Raw genomic sequence first — 11,159 nt, forward strand, 5'->3', positions numbered from 1 at the left:
GGGGAGGCAGGAGGAGTCACTCGTTCACTTGATATTGGAATATTTTTATATTCCAAAATGACTTAGTGATTTGGCGATGGAACGAGCAAGTCGCACTGTTAATAAGAGGAAATGGTCATTTAGAAGAAACTTAACAGTATTGAGGTCAAAAGAATGAAAACAAACTTGAAATTTTCACAGAAGTGCTTGGTTGTGAAAACATCAAGAAAGTGCTGTAATGTGTATACCTGTGGTTAAAGGCTGCCACTTGACACCACTTTAAGGACTAACAGTGTGTTGGTGTTTTGTTTTGTTTTCTTTAATGAAAAGAAAAAAGCTGCCGTACACCTGCGCTGCGACTTCAGCAGTGCCGAACTCACACATCTTTGTTGAATCCTTCCTTCTTGACTTTCTATTTCACCAAAAATTAAAATTTACCAAAGATAACAATTCCAGAATTCCTCTCCATTGTCGATTATCATTTCAAACTCCAATTGCACGCGCTACCACACTGAGTCCAGTTGTTACTTATGAGTCATCGAATTATTTCAGGATTTTGACACAAATAGCTTTGTTAGAACTATCAGACAGGCAGTTATGATAGCAAACTGTTTGATAATTCTATAAAGGGGGCTTTCATCCATCCATCCATTTTCTATAGTAACTCATCCTCACTAGGGTTGCTGGCTTACTGGTGCCTATCCCAGTCATTTACCCACCAATAGCCAACAATGTTAGCTGGGATGGAACTCGGATCCCCTGCACAGGACAGACAAGAGTTTATAATAGATGTTGCATAGTCATCATATGATGGCAAAAAAATCCTTAATGGTAATGAAGGCGACTGAATAATTTAAGCATCTGATAGCTGAGCTGGATACTGTAAAACCAGTGCTTTCACTGATAACCAGAACGGATCATTCATCCATACACGATGGCCACATTTACAACATGGTCCTTCTCGACACAATCTAGTATGCCTGTGGCTCGAAAGTACAAGAGATCATTGCATAATCAACAACAGAGAGAAAACATCCATTAGAAAGAGACTATTGAAAATCAATACAGGTCTGCACCTTTGTTCTATACATATCTAAAACCTACTCACTGGATATAGATTCTTTTTATTGAACACATGAGCACAAGGTGTAAAAACAAATGCTGGCAGCATTGATCTGAACTTCTCTCATACGCATCTGTGTGTGAGCACAGGAAAAGAACACTAGAGAACAACTTCATTGCTTGTTCCATTAGACTTCACTGATCACTCAAATATATGCTTTGAATGCTCTCTAATGGAAGTAAACACAACACTAAAATGCTTGGTTATCTCACTCTGAGGCAAACATTTCATTTATGGCCTGACAGCACAGCGCAGGCCACAAGAGGAGGGTTTTATAATGGGATTTATTTTCCTAGATTCCATATAAAAATAGAGGTCTTCATATAAAGATGTTGAAAAGGTTTTTCACCTTGCCTAAAAGAAATCTAATCTATATCTGGGATTATTAAAGCATATATCAGGCAGTCAGCCTTAAATGAGGCACAAGTGGATACATGGAGCTTTTTCCAAGACAAATGGTTCCCGTCGAATGCATGAGACAGACGGGTGTTGGTCTCTCTTTCGGAGGGCCAAGCATGTACTGCAGTGTTGCTGACTTTTCAGCACTTCAAGCAAATGTCCCATCAACTCCTTCTGCCGCATTCATCTCTGCCATAGTAGTTACTAATAACAGGAAGTAAATATTTTGCCCCGGACGTTTCCCCTCCGATCTTGCAGTGTTTTTGGTGAATCTGGGGGGGAAAAACACTTTCGGGTTAAAAATGCATTTGTAATGCCTTCTACAGAGTAAAATATTACTATTTTTTGTGTGTAATGCATTACACTACAACGTTACAGCAAAATGTAATGCTTCACAGTAATTACATTACCTTTGTAATGCGTTACTCCCAACACTGAAAATAGATGATCTCAACCTGCCATGACTGAGACTGGATGTTGTTTCATTTGGAAACCAACCATTACAAACCCATTCCAGATGAGTGGCAACGAGAGATTTGTGTTCCTCCTAGGAGGTTTATCAGTGAACCTATTGGCTTGGATGGTTGAGGTGAGAGACCTCTGCTTCCTGGGAGAAGCAGTATGTGAAAGCAACGAAATGTTTAATCGACCTGGCAACTGCAGTGCTTGCCCTTTGGGGCAGGCAGTTTTCAAAGGCGAATACCCTCTCTGGGCGGACTTCTGCAGTACTGTCCTTCAGCATCCAATCTACAGTACAGGTGCGGTGGAATCCCATCCGGCTCAACCTTCTTGGCGATGCCATTGACCACACAAAGGTCCCTGGTGAAACAGGCAGAAATACTTTGTTGCCCAATGAACAGACCACAGTGGGGAGGCGACATTATCTGGCGGAATCATTCAAATTCACATTTTATTTCTTACTGCAAGGTCAGACACATGAAGGAAGATACTAATCTTCCTGACCTATGGAGGAGTTTTAAAATGAAAGCAGCTAATAGAAAACTGTATTTTAAAATGACAAATAATGAACATTTGCTCAATGGCAAAATGTGCCGAATTTCAATACAGTCCCTTTAAAAGATAAGGTTTATAGAACCACTTTCAAGCTGCTTTGGTTTTTCCTAAGAGGGAGCAGATCTGTTCTTCCCAACATTAAGCATTAGTGGGACTTTGGCAAAATGCAAGTTAAAGAACTCGAAGAACAATGTAACATTGTTAACAGCTTCTATAAGATCAAGGGCATTTTGTCTCACTCAAGTTCAAAACGGCCACAGTCAGCATGTTGCCTTTGTCATTATATAACAGCAATCTCTGGTCGGATCAACTTGCATGAACATCTCACAGATGGACGTCCATCCCATTTCTTGCGATTGAAGGATAAAAACTGACCAATGAAGGATTTTCATCACTTATGCGGATTTATCTTAAATCAGAAAGTTAATGCAGGTTTCTAAAGAGCTCTTCTAGAATGAGCTGCCAAATAATTTGGATGTGTACAGCAGTTTCTTCTATGTTACCGTCTACCATGGGGTAGCCGCTTTCATATACTGATCTTCTAGTTTATCTTTGGGCAAATGTATGATGTGCAACAATTATTTTGTGGGCACTTGGTTCCACTCTGTGTCATTTACCCTCTCAATAAGGGGTTGAATCCATCGTACCAATAGGGACATTGCCTTTCATTTTCAGTTCATTCAAAGCTAGTATTTGGACCAAAGGAGACTCTGTGAGGACATTTATTCAAGTCTATTCAAGCACATTCAACTTCCTGTGTCTTGATTTCCAATCGTTCTTACTGGTCTCTTCATACTTTGTGTGAAAGTGAATTTACTGAGTGGAAACTGCTGAGCTAAAACAACAATAAAACAAAACGAAAAAGGAAATGCAGAGTCTTTCTGCACTGGCTTCCACTTGAACCAGTGGGGAGATTTCAATCATCCTATTCCAAGCTGCTGCAAGCTGTAGGAGTTTCCACACTAAGACTATATGAATGTATGTATCCACCCACAAATACCCCCCCCCCTCTCTCTCTTGCTCGCTCTGAATTAAATTAAATATTTATAAGTAATAAATATTTAGGTGATAGTACATTTGTATCATCATCAGCGACACTTCTGCTGATTAAATATTTATATGTGCTTGCAAAAAAAGGGTGCAAATACAACACCTAGATGTTGTGGATGTTGTAAACCACACTTGTCAGTCTCTTTGGGAGAGTATCTCAAGCTTGGTAAAAGTGTAAGTAAAACTAGGATGGTGACTAGTAGAGCACACATTTCTGCTAACATCTTCATTCACCAGACAGTCAAAATTTGTAAAACTAAAGCTGTTTAAGTATGTTAAATATATATATATATATATATATATATATATATATATATATATATATATATATATATATATATATTATTTTTATATATATTTTTTTTAATTATGTTAAATTGTGTAATGTTATGTTAAATTACAAAATCTAACAAGGTAGTTCTATCAAATAAGACAATACAGTAATAATATTAATATTAAAAATAATGCCCATATATCGTTTGCAAATGAGTACATCTTCTCCCACCCAAATCCGTGTTGACGCGATCTCGTTTGCTCTCTCCATGGTGAACACAACAAGCAATCTAACTAAGACCAAGCAGTCAATCAATATACTCTTACTAGCTCGGATTGGCTGGATTTGAGGCACAAGGTAAGGTGTGTGCCTCACTGAGCGCGCAGAGGACACAAGTCGAGAAAGCAGTGAGCGAAATGTTGAGCGAAACGTATCACTATTTGTGATGCTGTCAAAACTTTAAAATAAAAGCTAATTCAAAATGATTTGTCTACAATGTTTTATTAAGTCCACCAAGAGCAGGCAAGCTTTAACAATAAATCACAGTTTAATATAAGAACATCATTTTAATTATTTACCTTTAATTGAAAAAATAAATTGAAATGGCAAAAACATAACGGAAATGGAAAAAATACATCCAAAAAATAATTGCACTCACCAAAAAGGTGTCTACCAAAACACGTAATTCAACACAAAATCCATTCTTCTTTCTTTCGTCAGGTAAACTTGCTAGTACGGTCTGTCTGTGCATTTCAGTTCCAAGAAGAAATCCTTTTCTATCATATGTTTAAATTCGTTTAAAAAAAGCCAGAAAATGACCACTCTACAGAAACACAAGACACAGGGCTTGTCACGGTGAAACAGCCAAGCTTGCTTGACCTGCATAGCGCTGTCTCCCATGCTGAGTACAGCGTATATGTCACGTTCCACGTGAGGCTTTCTAGCTGGCCTTACTGTTGCCACCTTGTGATCCGATTGGCTACAAGTTGGACACACGTTAGCTGTACATATTCATTTCAAAGATATTGCGCTCATAGGCAGTTCATTGGATGTTTACCTTAACCGTTCATTTTACAATAAAGAGGCGATTTAACGGCCACAACTTTTCTTTGTCTTGACTAAAATATATATTGTATCGTTTACTTTCACTGTTATATTGCTAACAGCAGACATATGCATGTGTCTGTCAGACAGTGTTAGTGCGTGCCTATTCAGATGGTTGTTACTGTATTTTGTATTTGAGAACATTTCAGACTTGTGAAACCATCAGTGATTCAAAGGTCCAACTCAATATCTCAAACACATTCCACTCCCTGGTATCTCTAACATTCAGTAGGGGAAGCTGTGCACCGTGTTGGAAAACCCATTGCAAGTTATTGCATGTCATAATCTTGTTTCCATCCCTGCGCTTCACTTAACATCCCACCCACCAACTCCATCTTTGCTGAAGTAAAAGCTATTTTGATATGCTTATCACTGTGCATGTTGTCATGAGCACAATCGCTACTGAATGTGCGGTCAGATTGGCCGGGTTGACCAGGAATGTCTTTTGTTTTGCTTTGCGCAGCAAGGCCACAGGCAGATCAGCACTTCACCACGAGCAGCACGATTTAAAGAGCTTTTAAAGCTGGGCAAAGACCTTGAAAAATTATGATGCCGCAACAGTTTATTCTTTGTGGAGCCTGCACGGTGGCCTCGGAGCTGCTACAAGCACTAAAGCAGCTCTGCTCGCTTGATTTCTGGAGCTGCAGTGAAGGCCATTAAAGTGGCACACTATCAGCCGTGATGTAGCTGTTGATACGCACCACAAACACTGCTAAAGAGTCCTTAAGTCAGCCACTAAACACCCAAATTACTGGCAGGGTGATCTTGCTCCTACAAGGAATAAAAGACTCTACTTTGTCTTTTTTGTGCCTCTGTGAACTTGAAGGACTCGACAGTTCAACTGATGGCTTCAAAAACGTGTTAAAATGAACATGGGGCATGTTGCTGATCACTATTCAGCATTAAATGACGCGCTTGTGTGAAAATATCCTTTTCTTGTGTCACAACAGAAAATACACGTGTTCCTCACACACCAGGATATATAATTGGATAATGTAGCCAAAAAAGCTTCTCAATCAATGTATTTCACAAAAAGCAAATGAGCAGTGGCATTGGACAGGCGGTCGGAGGAGGTGGGTGTTGCGGGGGTGGTGTGGGTTCTCACTAAAGTGTGACATTTACTCAATAACACCACAAACAAAATCCGTTGAATGGTCGTTGTGAATCTCCTGTACAACTTGCCATTATGAGCGTAGTCACATTTCTCTCTTTTTGTCATGGAGTTTGAAGGACAAGTTCGAGCCTCACTTTAGTTTGTGTACTCTTTGTCGAGGTGGCATGCACGTATTGTTGTTAAATGTGTTCCAATATATAGTCAGGCAAATAACATAACTGCCTAGTACTGTATATATATTTCTTTCTCCATTTTAAATTTGTGTGAATGTGCCTACCTCAACCACTTGACAAAAATATACAATCCAATGTAAGAAGAAATCTGATTGGCTCTGAGAAAAACTAAATCGGACTATGGAAAGTCATGTCCTGCAAATTTCTGTTTATGCTAGTTATTTATAATTGTAAAACTAATAAGTACATTGTCTGTCATTTAATGCATATTACGATACATATGGCGATATACTGGGCAATATTTGTAAAAAAAAAATAAAATCTTCTATGGCATATGTATAAGCAATGTTTTAAAAAAAATGAAAACATTTTAACAAAAGTGAGGAATTCTATTCATGACATTCTTTTGCAGAAGCAGCACATCATTGACGTCTGTGAGCACACATTCAACACTTTTTTTTTCAAAACTAGTGGCATGTCCACATTTTCATTCCAAGCATGCCCTTGACTGCATGAAATGTGTTAAGAAATATATATATAGAAATTATGGAATGGATACATTTATTTACTATGTTGGTCAGCTCCTGGGCTTTTGCTCACTTGCTCTCATACTCCGTTATGAAAGAAAAAAGATGATGAAAACCAAGGAAAATTTTAATTATTTTTATTATTATATCATTTATTGAGCGAATACTTTATTATTGATTTTTTTTTTTTACCCGGCCCTAACAGACAGTATTTATGTTCATTTACATGTATGTAAGTAATATGTATTTAGGTATTAATTTAGAGTTTGTATACATTGTTTTGTATTACACCATTTGTTTTCTGTTCTATTTGTGTTTTTAATTCACAAAGAGAGAGAGAGAGAGAGAGAGAGAGAGAGAGAGAGAGAGAGAGAGAGTCAGAGCGGGACAATGTGCATTTGAGCAAAGAGACAAGGAGAGGAGGGAAAGAGTCGTTCCTGTCATTGGTGATCCGTTTAGCAGGAAGATGGCATAAATATTTAGCACAGCTTTAACATGATTGGCACCCATGATAGAGAAAAGCCACTTTAATGCTTACACAACCGCTAGATCGGTGCTGGTCAAATTCTGGTCAATAGCAGCAGAGTGAACCGAGGCAATAGCATTTGTGGCTGTGTGGGATTCCTGAGTCAGACGAGTTTGCAAAACGCGACAAGACTGCATTGCATTCAATGTCCATATGTAGACAGGGAATCCATAGTCCATATACCGTCTATCGACAGGAAAGCAAATACTGCAGCTTGATAAATGAGTAAATACAGTCGATTTCCTTATTGCATCCAATAGTGTCCAGTGTGACTAGTGGATTGCACTAGGCTTTTATTTGAAGTCTGTCACAATATAAGAGGATTTTTATCATTGTTTATGAATGGTGGAGGAATAAATACTAATGACTGCTGGCTGGTCGAGAGGAGTTGCTTCCCTGTAACAAGGCGAATGGATTGTATAAGTGCCTCACATTATCTGTCCCTTGTCCTTTTAGTCTTGATTTATCTAAATAATGTAGAGCATTCAAAGATGTAGTGCATACCATTCGTCCTGCTTCCTGCTAACTGAAAGAAAGGGGAAAAATGGGAAATTTCTCTCAGGTGCAAACTGTTAAGCTTGTATGATATAGAAACAGCTGCTAAGAGGTAGGGGTGGGTAGCCGTCCTTGTATCCTCCACATTGAATTGCTCTATGCAATATAAGGTTTAACGTTGGCTAATTAGTGCTCTCTGAGAGCCTTTCCAAAAGCAGTCTGGCTAATGAGCTAATGTCCCCAGAACAAAGTGAGCGAGAAAAGCGAGAAGAAAAACAAGGAGGAAAACACAAGAAAATCTATGAGCTCTTGTAGACAAGACGAACATACATGTTTTAATTGGACAGTCATTGGCGAGAGTTATGATTTATACTGTGTGAAATGATAGCATCGATAGGATTTAAGGTCGAGTGAAGCATGATTTCTATGGACGTGAATACCACCTTGGTTTACCTGTTTGAAGCATGGTTATTAAATATTTAATGACATCATAAAGTAGGTTATATATTGTCTGTCTACCAATAGATTCGATAAAGATTTCATTTCAGGACTCAATAATTTATGGCCCCATTAACTGGAGTTGAAATGTGTGTCAGCGGGCTCAAGGGATCAAATGCAGCGCTTGCTAGTCTGCAAAAGCAAAGAACAATGACCACAAACAATACGATTGGGAGTGTGTTCTCAATAAGCAACTGTCACAAGAAAGAAAGAAAATACACTCTGAGTGTGATTAAAGTATAGAAATGTCATTACAGTTCCGCAGGTCCACAGAGAAGACGAGATCAGAACCATCATAATTAACATCTTGAGAGCCACCTGAATTGTGCTCATTTATGATTGTGTGACTTCCTCCCTTACTTTGAGTAAAATTGTTATATTTTGCTGTCTGCTAACCAATCTGCAAAGTGTGCAATTTAGGTGCAGAGTGCCGACATCTCCCTCTGCAAAACTGGGTTAAATATGAGGAATATGCAGAACTTGCAAACATTTGCACTTTTCTTCTTTCACTCTCGTGAACAAGCTGGTTTTGCAGAACGGTTTAAAAATGAGTCTACTGGCAAAAACATGATAATAATGCAGTGCGCCTTTTCTAGTGCATACCAAGCATCAAAGCCAATGTTTATCTTAGAATAGCAGCTGGTGAATTGGGGTGTAATAGAGACAACTGGGTCTTTCATTGCCATGGAAACCCCACATTACCTACTGTAGTCAGAGGTGCACATAATTCTTTTCGAGGGCCACTCAAATGAGTACCAGAACATAGTGTTTGATATGCATCTTTTGTTTCATTAGAAATAGTTTTCCTCAATGTCCATCTCAGGGTCACTCCCATATTAGCGGCGCACCATCTGTCTGCACACATTGACCATCACGTTACTCAAACCGGCGTCCTTAAAAAGTTACATAAGTCCATCAGTTATGGTTTGTGTTGTTCGTTCGGCACCCAGTTTCATTCGTCCGAAGAAGTCAGAGGTAAATTCTGCGTCGCTGGAGAGTGACAACGGAAACGATCTCCGTCACAGCTTCATGAGTATGATACGCAGCCCGGACAGCAAGTCCAAGCCGCTTCAGCAAACAAATCTCTTCAGAATAGGATGACATGGGACACGCATGCTTGTCTTTGTGAAAGGCAAGTAGAAAACTCTTACATAGAGCTTGTGTTGTTCCTGCAGTTTCTTTTGGCACCTAACAAGAGGGCGATTAGCTATTGCTTCTTGACTAGCTTTTTCGTTAGCAATAAGCTGTGCTACATTCACGTCCTCTTTTCGTACTTAAAGGATGACTCAAATTCCCGACCATGTATCAAATGAACTTGTTTTGTCTGCTAGCTGAGGACCGCATTTAAGTGTGTTTCAAGCCTCAGCCAATCTTAGATCCACGTTTTGGAAAAACTAGAGCGGAAAATACCTCAATGAGTGAATTTACCATTAATACTCCCGCCAACACATAACTCAGTCAATGGTATATGAAGCCAAATGACATTTTCATTTCAGAATAAATATTATTCAACATGAATGCCAGTCAAACTTCATGTCAAATTTCCAAAGCCATCTTCAAATGCAGTGAAAGTGCAGGAACTTGCCATTCAATCTTTTCAAAATAAAAACAAAAAGATGGGAATCGGGATTTCATGGTAAGCTAAGCTCCTCAGTCTCAAACATTGAACAATACACATGCAATATTCAACAACTAATGCAAACCTATCTCAAAAGTTACAAACTTCACACATTAAATAATGCACACGCAACAGCGTTAAACAAGTTGTGGATTTTTTTCTTAAAAGTAATAAATTCAAAACTAATCTGGAGAATGAACTCCATGCTGATGCAATAACCTATGCCCCCCACTCAAAGTTCATAATTTTTCTTAGCAAAGTACTGACAGGAAGATTGATTTAAACTTTTCTTGAGTTTGATGCCGCACCTGTTGATAAAAAAAATAAATAATAATAATCAACCTGCATATTGCTGGCAGCATTTATCAAGGCATTCAACTGTCTTTTCCTATATTACAACCTAACAGACTTGTTGTTCGATCTGTTATCGTCCCATAAATATTTTTCGACCTTTTAGTCAGGGTGGCTATGTGGCAAATTGGTAACGTGTGTGCCAATCTGAGCACTGAGAGGAAACAACTCCAGCACAAAGAGTTGGATGTTGAGTGAGGGAGGAAGGGTTATCATGAGTGAGCAAAATGTTTTTTTTGTGCTCAAAATCCATCGTTGCAAAATCTATCATGTACGGCATTTATTGAGCGACTACTAGACAAAGAAACACCACCCCCAGCTAACTAAGCTAGCCACCTGATGGTTGATGCTGCTCGGGAACGTTCAACAGTTTTGAGCACTGATGGGATTTGAACTGTGTCATTAATAAAATAACTTTTTTTGTGTGTGTGGGTAAATACTATGCATTTAATAACACGAGTGTATCACAAATAGACTTAATGCATTAAACTCAGCTTCACTAGTCAATCTAGAAGAGATACAAAGGTCAGATTGATGGAGTGGAACCCCAACTTCAAAACACAGTTGACCTGTTGGCTGGTTATGCAGTAATAATAAATCAAAAATAATCCCGGGGGTAAGAGAAAACCTTCTCACAGACTGCAGTCATGCAGTGCTGGAAACGCTGCAGCTTTGTTTTGGATGTTACCAATCCCTTTCGTTTTGTTGCCTCTCGAGTGGCTTCCAGCTGGCCGCGCCTTGCGGTGGCAACGGTCAGCGCCCTCCCCGCGGTGCTTTCAACAGGGTGCTTAGTGACACAAGAACACTTACTTTTTCCTTGCGGCCGACTGGGCTCAACCTTGTTATTAGGGGGGCGGTCCTGGAACGAGGGCACCCTTTTGTTTGCTGTGTTGTGTTACCATTTGTCTGGGTTG

Source organism: Hippichthys cyanospilos, chromosome 2 (genome assembly GCF_059441005.1).
Source record: "Hippichthys cyanospilos isolate Australia breed blue-spotted pipefish chromosome 2, RoL_Hcya_1.0, whole genome shotgun sequence".
Lineage (NCBI taxonomy): Eukaryota > Metazoa > Chordata > Actinopteri > Syngnathiformes > Syngnathidae > Hippichthys > Hippichthys cyanospilos.